Source organism: Eucalyptus grandis, chromosome 4, assembly GCF_016545825.1.
Source record: "Eucalyptus grandis isolate ANBG69807.140 chromosome 4, ASM1654582v1, whole genome shotgun sequence".
NCBI lineage: Eukaryota > Viridiplantae > Streptophyta > Magnoliopsida > Myrtales > Myrtaceae > Eucalyptus > Eucalyptus grandis.
This window is the reverse complement of record NC_052615.1, coordinates 14072647-14084188: the sequence shown is the minus strand read 5'-3', so window position 1 is coordinate 14084188 and position 11542 is coordinate 14072647. Positions and strand designations below refer to the sequence as shown.

Genomic DNA, 11542 nt, shown 5'->3' with positions numbered 1-11542 from the left:
TTTCTCTCTCTCTTTCTTTTCTCCCCTTTTTCCTCCTCATGTCACTTCCTACCTCCCCTAAACTTTCTTTCTTTTCTTCTCTTTCTCTCTCTTCTCTTTCCCCCTCTCTAGGTCGAAATCACCCCCTTCTTCTTCTTCTTCTTCTTCTTCCATCCTCTCTTTTTGAGGGTTTCCTTTTTGGCCAAGGGAGAGAGGAACCAAGCAAGGGAGAGCAACAAAGAGAGGGAAAGCAAGGGGGTTCTGGTTTTTCCGTAGACTTTGGGCTGAGAGAGAGATGAGCTCGAGGGAGAGAGATCGAGAAGGAGAGTTCCATGCAACTGAGGGAGAGCGGGAGAGGTTCAGCCATGCATGGACTCGGTTAGAGAGTGAGACCGAAAGAGACCAAGAGAGAGAGAGAGAGAGAGAGAGAGAGAGAGAGAGAGAGAGTGTGTGTGTGTGTGTGTGTGTGAGTAGTCCACTTCGCTCGTGTGAGAAAGAAGTAAGAGACTCGCGTCGCCGGAGGCCAGCCCACCGACCACTACCCGCCACAAGACCGCGCTAGCCAGTAGGCCTTTCTTCATCTGTGCGTGCCTTGTTTTGGGCATGCGGGGTCTGAGTTCGCGGATGTTCAGTTTATGTGAACTCCGACTCCACCAATTCTCCGTTGACGCTGATATGCATTCTGGTACACTTGTTATGTGTGCTAGTATGCCTATAAAGAGTCTTCATTCGGGCTTAAGTAGGGGTGAGCACCCGGGAACCGGAGAACCGAACTGGACCCTCCCGTTCTCTGCCTCTGCCCGTTGTTGACGCCGCTCTCCCTCGACACCGCCGCCAGACGCCGCCATTGGACGCCGTTCGCCCTCGATGCCGCCGCTGGACACCAGTTGCCCCACACTCGTCTCGCCCTTGCCTCCTGTTCCCTCGACGCCGTCACCCCTCACTTGCCTCGCTGCTCAGCCGCTCATCGTTGATGCCACCAGTGGACACCACTCGTCCCCTCGGTGGCACCTTTGTGCACATATAATCTTCTTAACGCAACAGTCACTCTTGTAGCCTTTCTTCTTTAATTGGCTTGTTAACAACTTTCCCATCGATTGATGAATAGGGTGCCCAACTTGCTGCTGACAAAGGGAAAAGTGCAGCAACTTTAGCAGCTTGCCAAACTTTGGCTGAAGAACTCACAGAATCACGATTTCCAGCTCCTAGAATATTGGCATTTAAGGTTTCTCCTCCTTCACACTTTTAATGTTGAATTTGTCTTATGTTATTCACGTGATGAGATGCTCATATTGGTTTTCCTGTTCAACAAGAGGGAAGCTGTACATAGTGAATGAGAAGAATGATTATGAATCAAGGGTGAGTTTTTTTTTTTTTTTTGTGCTTTTAACTCTTTTACACACTCGAAATGTTTATTTTCTGCGTGTGTTATAGTAATTGAGTTTAGTGGTCTACTGGCTAACTCATTGGTTGCTACTAGCTCATATTATCATCAGTCATAGATGTCTTAGAAGTCATTGATGTGACAACTCGCTTACATGTATAAACATGTTGCATCAGATGTCCCTGAATGGCCAATAGAAAATGTCAATTCTGGGACAGTAGATTGATTAATTTAAGCTGTGTTCTTGTTGTCTAAATATCTACTATTACACCAGCAAAAAAAAAAAAAAAATTAGCAAAAAAAGAATTAACCAGTGAAGCTTTTGTTATACGTCAAATATGTACAGTAGATAGAGAATAGAGAGAGTCCTCATTGGTTCGGCAAAATCATCAGTGGAGAAGCCAACTGCCTACTCATAGTACATTTACTGTAATTTTTCATTGAAGTTCAGAGAAAATCTTGTACTTCAATCTCTCTTTAGCTTTCTCATATCCTAATCTATCTGCTGCAATAATGCCTCGAGCTATTCTTTTCGTGTGAAATCAGAAATGGCTGCAAATAGTTTATAGTTATGATGACAATTAATATCTTTTACTTCAGCAGGAGATTAAACTTCGAGGTTTAAGATGACATGTTTATGGTTTTGCTGTCTAATTTGGATTAAAAATGTTTTGATAGGGTTCAAAGTCTATATCCATATTGCACAGTCTAATTGTTGGTAACACAGAGAAAATTCCTCCATCACAAGTTATCAAGCAACTAGCTGTGGTTGTAGAGTAAGTCTTTGTTATCTACAAGATATCCATTATAACTTTTAGCTCTATATATTTCTTCTATCACTTAGACATCTTTGGAAACTTTTCCCAGGAATGGGAAGAAATTTAGCTCAATGAAAGATTTTCTGGCAACAAACAAAGGTTCTTCTCCTATCAAGGAAAGGGCAAGACTAAGTCTCTTTGCTGTGAGGTTGCTTGTGCTTTATGAAAAGGAAGATAACATATCTAAGTTTCTAGATGAAGTGAAGCTCTATTCTTTGATTAGTTTGATGTTTGATGGAGGTAAATCAATAATCAAATTATCAAATTTACTAGTCCATGAAATAATACTCATCCATTATAAAAAATTTATCGGTTCTTTTTTAAAATTATTCTATGATGATCTTTCACTTATGTTATAATATCTACAAGATATTTGCAGGGGGAAAGTTTCTAAGAAAGATCAGTTCTGGTTTAGAAACCCTTTGCTGCAACATTGCCGAGAGATATTCATGCAGCTCCACTTGAAAGCTTTGTTACTAAAGTTGCTGAAGTCATTGGAAGCTGTAAAACAATGAGGGATATGGCTTTATTTTGGTGCAGGGTTGTTGCTGAGGTAAGGGACTTTGTGAAGTGAACCACTGGACTTTGCAAAAGAGAAATTATGTAAAACAATGAGGGATATGGCTTTATTTTGGTGTAGGGTTGTTGCTGAGGTAAGGGACTTTGTGAAGTGAACATTTGGACTTTGCAAAAGAGAAATAGTTCACATTTTAGAATATTAAACGCTTATGAGTATTATAGATTGTGTTCGTGTTATATTTTCTTTGATGAATGATAATTTTGTTTATTATTGATGCATTCATTTCCATTTTTTAAACTAAAAATGAAAAAGAAAAAGAAAAAAGAACTTGTTGGAACTTGGAACCGACCTCGGAACTGTGACGGGTAGGTTCCAGGTTCCAAAAAATGAGGAACATGTACCCGAAGGTAGGTTCCAGGCTCCAAGCGAATCTATAAGGAACCGGAAACCGCTCACCTCTAGTCTTAATTCAACTTGGGATTTTTAGTTTTTATAAGTTTACCCATTTTTACCCAATCATAAATTTTAAACAAAATTTCCTCTCTGCTCATGTTGCCGAAAGAAGCCTTCTGGTGAGTTTAGACACTTATTTAAGAATAGAATGGTCACCTCAGGCTCTAGGTCCTTTATTAGAAATAAGTATCATGGATTTAAATTAACCAAAATGGCAAAAGAAATCATTTTAAGTGTATTGGATTCTATCGAAATTTTAAAAAAAAGTTTCATTTGGCTCTTTCATTACCCTGGTAGTATTCTTCTTCTTCTTCTTTTTTCTTTTGGTCGCAACCCAGGTAGCAACTTGAAAGTACCCATTTTTGCCATCCGATGGCTTGACTTGCATTAGTCCAAGTTACTCTTTCTTCTTCAAGAACCACAGCAAGGATCTCCACCTACTCCGTCGTCTTAGGGGGGGCTGCGGAGATTTCTAATTACGGAAAGTCAACCCCAATTCCCACTCCGATTCCGAGCTGCCGTTGAAACCTGTCAAGCCCCACGCGAGAGGCGGCGCAGATGGAGGACTAGATGTCACGTCTTCGCTTCGGTTGACTCGAATGGAGCGGCGGGGATTGAGGGAGAGAAAAACTGAGTGGCGGGTCAAGCGGTCTTCACCCCAACATCGCGTCGTCAAGGCCCCCGGCCCTCTCAGTCATTTGCACAAGCGACGACGATGGAGGTCTGACGCTTTCGGTGTGACATCCTGATTTTCCAATTCTATTTTCAATAAATTGAGATGGACATTTCGTTGGCACGCATATAATTATTTTCCTTGAATCAGCCACTCATGTGAAAACTAGTCTATCAAGTGAAGCCGTTAAGAGATTCTAGTGCATCAGACTCGAGAATTTGACCAGGAAGTGACCTTTCGATCGAGCTAATCTGCAAGGGTCATTATGGCACAATTAAAAATCGATTAGAGACCGGAGATAGGTCGACTCAACAAAGGCATGTGATTAAATGTGAGTGATTCCACCAGATCACACAATTCTTGTCGATCGGCACTAGACCGACTTTTCTGTCGATTGGGTACCCTGTATCCATATTTGAAGTCTTGAGATTACCCCAACAACCGAGAGTCGCCAATGTGTCAAAGATGTACATTGTGGCTTGATCAACCACAGGTCAAATGCATGAAAATTTCTAAAAGCTACCCGATAAATTAGGATGCGCTAATATCATGCCAGAGTGAAATCAACCATGAAATTGAGATCGAATTCAGAAATTGGAAGTCCTGGTGTGTTACAAATCATTTTAAGAATATTGACTTATCTTCAGAAGATTTTTCATGTAATTAGAATTTTTCAGCAATTAAATCAGAGAATGGCTAATTTGACTCGAGAAATTATTAGGCCCGCCCTTGGTCGTGCTTTTGGAACTTAAGTTGGTTTTAAAGACAAGTGAAGATGTGAATTGAAGTGTGGTGATATTGGATTAATTTTATGGACTTCAATTTGATTCAATTGGAAGAGAATCGAATGGAATTGAAGAAGTTATTGTACAAGATTTTATGCCCCGGCGGAAAATAAAATTGAACCTATTGAAATATTATTGTGGGAGAAATTGAGATAGTGGAGTATGACATCACTTGGTGATGTCATGGTGTAGGGCAAGAATGGCTAGGATGTTGACAAGTGTAAGGTGGGGATTTGTTCTCCAAAAAGGTGACCCATCACCATAATCTTCAAGCTTGAGTCTTCTTGGAGTTGGAGAGAGGAGAGAGGGAAAAGCTGTGCGAATCTAAAGGAGGAGCTGCGTTCGCTCAACCGCCCGCTCGGCCACCCGCTCACCCGTTGTTGAAGTCCGTCGCCATCGTCACCACCGTCCTCGCCCGCTCACCGCGTAACCAGCCAGCTCGCACCGTTGCTTCGCCCTCGTCAACTCGTCCAGGACGTCGTCCGTAGTCCAACAACCAACTACTTGTCCACCCCTCCGTCCGCTCATTCGACGCCGTTGCACGTCGCTAGAATAGTTGCCGTCGCCGCTTTCCATCCCGTGCTTCGCCCGTCTTTGCCTGCTTCTCGCTAGCTCCTTTGTTCCAACGGCCATTTCAGATCTGGTGGAGCTTTGCCGGAGCCGTCCAGCCCACCTCCGGCCACCGTGAAGCCCCACCTAGGTCCAATTCAGCTCATCCGCCATTTCCTCTGCCCGACCTAGCCCCGGAACCACCATTCTCGGCCCCAAGCAGCAGCTTGCTGAGTGGGTATGGAAGCAACTATTTGGCCCTTTTTGGTCGTCTTCCCAACCCCGAATGCTTGGCCCGCTTTGAGAAAAGTTGTTCCCCTCGGCGTCCCCGTCATTTTGGTTTGATTGGTTCGTTAATCGGGTGAGTTTAGCTCACTAAACCTTGATTAGAGGGTTAATGATGCTTTAGGTGTGCTTAGTTTATGTTAAATGTTATTAGGTGGTTAGTTTAATTTATTTAAGTGTAGATTATATTAAGGTGCTTAATTAACTTAAAAAGTGTGTTTAATTTAAGGCTAAGTGAATGTTTATATTAATATAAACCTTGATATGACTTAAAGGAATTTATTTTTGACTTAAATAAATATTTCGAAATTATTGGATTATTTAATAATATATTATATTACAAAAATTATTAAAATAATAATATTTAATTAATTTTCGGAATAAATTTAATTATATATTAAATTCCGAAAACTATTCGGGACCTTATTATTAGGGGTGAGCGTGGTTCAGGTAGAACCGGGACCGGAACCGAACCAGGAGGAGGTTCCGGTTCGGTTCTCGGTTCTAAGGGGACCGGTTCCGGTTCCGGTTCTCTTTTCGGGAACCGGAACCGGCAAAGTTAAAAAATAAAAACCCTAATTCCTTCCACGCGATTTCCCCCTCCCCCTTCGTTCAACTTTCCCCCTTTCCCTTTCTTTTTCTCTCTCTCTTTTCTCCACTTTTTCCTCCTCACGTCACTTCCCGCCCCCACTTTTTCTTTTCCTCTCTCTCTCTCTCTCTCTCTCTCTTCTTTTTCCCCCTCTCTCACCGAACCCCCACCTCTTCTTCTTCTTCTTCCTTCCTCTCGCCGGTTCTTTGCTTCACCCACCACCACACCGCCGCCCCACGCCCTACTCACCACCACCTCTTGGCCACCGAACCCCACCATCCATTACTCATCCAACAAGCCGTCTCATCGTTGAGCCCGACGAGCTGTCTTGCCGTCCGCACCACCGTGAGGCACCGCCGCCATCCCCAAGCCACCATCACCACCTCTTGCCGCCACTTGCTCAGCCGTCCGGGCCATCGTTGCTCCGAACCGTCACCACCTCCGCCCGAACTGAGTTCTTCCCCCCTTGGCCGTGGGTTGAGCCGCGGCTGCCGCCGTCTTCGGTGCGTCGTTCATGCCGCCGTTGGTGCTGTGAGACTCGTGCCTTCGTCGCCATCGTGCCACCGTCGCCGCGTGCTCGTCGTCACCAGATCAAGAAGAAGCTGGTGAAGAAGATGAGGCAGAACAGGCCCATCCCTCACTGGATTCGCATGCGGACTGACAACACCATCAGGTTCATATCCAATTCCTTCACGTTTTGTCCAAAAAAAGCCGTCTTCTTATTTTATTTTATTTTTTTGTGGCCTAATTTTTGTCGCCGAAATCATTTAGGTACAACGCGAAGCGCAGGCATTGGCGCCACACCAAGCTAGGGTTCTGAGGTGTTTTCATGGGAGGAGGTGCTTTTGCTTTGGGTTAGAGCTTTTTAGTTGTTGCGAAAGAGACCTCTCGATGCTTTTTTGATTATTGCTTTTAAGTGAATTGAAGACTTTTAAGGAAGCAAATAGCTGCTTAGATATAGTGCTGCTTTGTTACTCTCGAGCACAAGCATTTTTTATATCCGATGATCTGCGAATTGTGGTAGTTTCTGTTGCTTCATGTGGTTTTGATAGTATCAGGGATGGGATTTTAGTGAATTTTAATGTTGCTTCAACTTTATGTCTTGTTAAGCTTGTCGCCGTTACAACACATTGTGTTCAACGTTCAATGCCTTTGATCTGTTCTGCTAATGATTGGCCTGATCTTCTTATTTAGATGAGACTTATAGGCTTGTGTTGGACCTACTTTTCCTGTTCAGTGCTTGTTGAGGTCAGTTTTAGTTACTTCCTTTACTATTATATCAAGAGACAGATATTTCGAAAACAAAAGCTAGAGGCTGAAGTTTGCGAGCAGAATTCCCCCCGCGAAAAAAAAAAAAAAAAAAGAATCTTAGTGTTTGGAATGAATGAAGTGCTTTATTATTTATTTTATCTTTTTGAGAGAGTTATGTGCCTGTTTCTGCTAAATGGATGACGGAAAGGTGTGCCGTATGTAGATGGGTTGAAGATTGGGACTATAACAAAATGATAATCTGCAAAGATCTTATATCTTTTCAAATAGCATTTGTCCACCTTTTTTTTGGTATTTGAATCAAAGGTCACTAGATAGTTTTTCTTCTGTAAATGAACTAGATTCACTCTTGATTGCAGGTGTCAGATAGCTGTGCATCAAGAATGTTATGGGTAAACAACGTCCAAGACTTCACTTCATGGGTTTGTAGGGCATGCGAAACGCCCGATGTGAGGAGGCGATGTTGTCTTTGTCTGCAGTAGAAGGTTAGATTCAATGTCTTAATCTCCTATTGTCCTCATATGTTGTTTCTTATACTTTTAAATTATTTGACGTTCATGGTGACAATATTAGATATATCACTTTTGATTTTTTGAAATATTACTATTGGGATTTTGAGGAAGCCGTATCATATGAAATTCATCACCACAGTTGTCTAACTTTTGCTCTAAATCTATGTCTTGGTGTTGTGTGAGTTAGTATTTTCTTGCTTGAAATTATTTTGACTGGCTTAAATGCTGGTCTCTAGGGGGTGCTTTGAAGCCAACGGATATCGAGCCGCTCTGGGTTCATGTCACATGCGCATGGTTTTGCCCCGAAGTTGGCTTTCGAATCATGAGAAAATGGAACCAGCCTTTGGAATACTTAGAATTCCTCCAACTTCTTTTTTGAAGGTAATCCATACTTATTTAGATTTACAGTTTTGAAGATTGCTGTTTCTTTGATGTGGTGGATTGTACTTATTGTGGAAATGATAAAATCGTTTAGCAATAGAGGAGAACCTGATTTCATAATAGCTTTATAGCAGCTTACTGTTCAGTTGAGTATTTGAGTTTGATGTGTTGATTTTGTTTGTTGTCTATTGCTTAGTTTATTTGCCATTAACTTCTAGATGCTCAGTGCTTCTTTTCAAATGCTTTTCTTTGCTTGTGGTGCAGAGTTGTGTAATATGTAAGCAGACTCATGGTTCCTGCATTCAATGCAGCAGATGTCCTACTTATTTTCAAGTTATGTGTGCTGCAAGAGCAGGACACAGCATGGAAGTAAGTCCTTATATAGATATATATTATTTTCATGACTTTTATCATAACTAACATTGGTAGAATTTCTTGAGCTGGATTTTTTAATCTATTCTGACGCTCGCTCTTGCTTTCTTTCTATTTTCTTTGGCGTTGGATTTCAAGGAAGGATATGTTAGATAAATACTCATGTAAGTTTACACCGATTCTATATCTTTGTTTTCAGTTACACCTTTGCCCGGAGAAGAGTGGGAGTCAAATAACAAAGAAGTTGATATATTGCGCCGATCATAGGTTAGATTGGTTCCCCTTGTCTACATGTTTTAATTCCCTGCTTCAATCTCATGTCCAGAGCCGTTTTGTTAAGTCAATTGCCTAGAAGATTTAACAACTATGATCCATTGACTAAAAACTATATGGTGCATGCTGCCTTGTCCTGGAAAAATATGATTTTACTTGGATGATTATGCAGAAGGTTCGACAGCCAAGAGGTTGATTATAACTATGTCATGGTCATTAACAAGTACGTTTGCTCCTCAATTTTATCATCGCATTTTGCTTGATGTGTCTTTCATAATGGCTAATATTAAATTACTGTTTCAGAGGACAGAAAAGCATCGAATATGTTTCGGTAAATCTAGTATACATGGATGGGGACCCTTTGCTCGAAGAAATATTCAGGAAGGAGAAATGGTACCTTCTTCTGAAAACTACCTCATTATTTGCATGTTATGCTTTAGTTGGACGGAAATGCTGTATTTGTCATTATACTTTTCATTTATTCTTGGAAATGGAGGACATGATAAAAAGAGACAAGTACAGCGATTTATATTCTCAAATGTTTTTCGTTTTTCATTACCATAAAGAGTGAAGTTTAGGAAGTGTGTTTCTTCATGATTTTCCCTCCCAAAGCTTTGTCTCTTTGGCTCATCATGTTCATTGATTAGCATTGAAATCATGATCTGCATTATCTGTCAGTTTGTCTTCTAAACATGTTGAGACATTGTGCAGCTCTTCAAGATCAGTGAAGAACTTGTAATTGATGCCACAAATAAAGGGAATATAGCTTGGCTAATTAATCATTCGGTAAGTTCCAATAGAAGCATTTTTTTAAAACTAAAAAAATGAAAAAAAAAAAAAAAAACCCCGTTGGAACCGTTGGAACATGGAACCGACCCGGAACCGTGTGGGGGGTAGGTTCCAGGTTCTTGGTTTTCATGGGTAGGTTCCAGTTCCAAAAAATGAGGAACTGTACCCGATGGTAGGTTCCAAATTTCAAGCGGAACTGTAAGGAACCGGAACCGCTCACCCCTACTTATTATCTCAGAATTTTGTGCTAATCGCTGCTATGTATTCGGATTTTGAAATTGATGGTTGGATATTATAAATTGAGTGTGAATTGTGAAAAATATGGATATTATTATTTAATTAATTTTCGGAATAAATTTAATTATTTAATAAATTCTGAAAAATTATTTTAGGATCCTAAATTCTCAGAATTTCGCGCTGATCGCTGTTGTGTATTTAGATTATTAATTTGATGAGTGGATATTGCAAATTGAGTGATGATTTGTGCAATTGATTGCTGAATTGTGAATCTGAGTAGTGATTATGAGAAGTATATAGTTTCTTCAGAAAATCCCGAGTGTCGAGTTTGACACCGAAAATAGATTTTAAGTATTATATCAAGCAATGGGGTTTGAAAAAGAATGGTGTTAGTTTTTCTGGTTCGAATTCGATTGTGTACCCACTCACATGACTACTTTCTCAGATGTTTTTAATATGAAGAAAAATGGCCGGGATCACTATTTTAAGTGGAAGCATTGAGTGAAATGCAAAGAGTCCTAGGGCCGAGTATGATTTTGTTGTGTGATAATTAAGAGGAATTTGTCATGGGCTGTTGAGCCGGACTTACCCCTATATGGGATGCCCATGCTGTGGTTACGGGTCGTAGTTGATTCTGGGCGCATGCTCCTTCGAGAACGCCGTCGATGTACTGACGAAGCTGTGCTCCAAGGTGGGGAGGCGATGCCTAGCTATATACCAGTAGATAGCCAAACTACGAGTAAGGTATGCCCTTGTGTAGCAGTGAATAATAATTAGAATGCATGCTAAGTGCGATTGTGATTTATATGAAAGTGATGGCGTTCCAATTGTTTGAATTATTATTACTACATGAGATTGTGTGATACAAATTGTGTTAATCTGCAGAAAGGAATTAAGACAAGGTAAGTATTTTGTGTGATGTGGCTAGGCCACCCGGGGTGTATTTTCTTTCTAATATGGGTTTAAGGGGTTGAACTTGCTGAGATAATGTCTCACCCCGTTGTAGGCCAAAATTTCAGGTCCCTAGATGGCGATCGTGGAGGACCTGAAGCCATAAGTCTGGAAAAGTGGAAACTGAATGATCGGTAAACGTGTCCTGCTAGTTGGTTTTAGGATAGTTCCTCTTTTGTCGAACTAGTCTATTTTGTAGATAGTCTAGTGTTGTATTTAAACCTATGTGTTTATAAATGAGTTTGGTATTGTGATTGATTGTCCGCTTTTCTATCCCAAGTTAAATGTTGTCAGAGGATTTGTTTCGCTTCCACATGCGTAATAAAATGAATGGATCGGCGATATATCCTGGGATGTCGCATATTTGATTGATTGTAGTGGGATGTGCGCGCACTTAGGGTTCGGGGTGTGACATTCGGGGGTCGAGCCGTCGCTGCCATCTTCGGACGAGCGGATCGAGTTGTGTGGAATCATGATATTGAACTCAGTTTGTCCTTTTCCCCTTCAATTTTCCATCTTTCGTTCTCATTTCTCACCTGTCGCTGTCACCCAACGTTGCAACGCTTCATTTACCCTCATTTCTTCGTGGCCCTTAAGCGTCGTAGAAGGGGGTGAAGAAGAATATTCTTACACCGCTCATCCTTGACCCTACTTTTCCTATCTTTTTCTCAAAACTTGGGGATGGTTGCAATGGGCAAGTGACTTGTGCATGTCAAAAGAGAA

The 11542-nt window shown here is 41.2% G+C and overlaps 1 long non-coding RNA gene across 2 annotated transcripts; it reads left to right on the top strand.

Annotated features, from left to right (window-relative positions):
* The first annotated feature begins 8777 nt into the window (after positions 1 to 8777).
* Positions 8778 to 9627, top strand: LOC120292439. 2 transcript variants are annotated; one of them, XR_005550264.1, is made up of 4 exons: positions 8778 to 8836; positions 9015 to 9065; positions 9146 to 9235; positions 9554 to 9627. It is a non-coding gene; the product is annotated as an uncharacterized LOC120292439 (long non-coding RNA). The 2 variants fall into 2 exon arrangements; XR_005550263.1 differs by lacking the exon at positions 9554 to 9627 and having other exon boundaries at positions 9146 to 9375.
* Positions 9628 to 11542: the final 1915 nt, after the last annotated feature.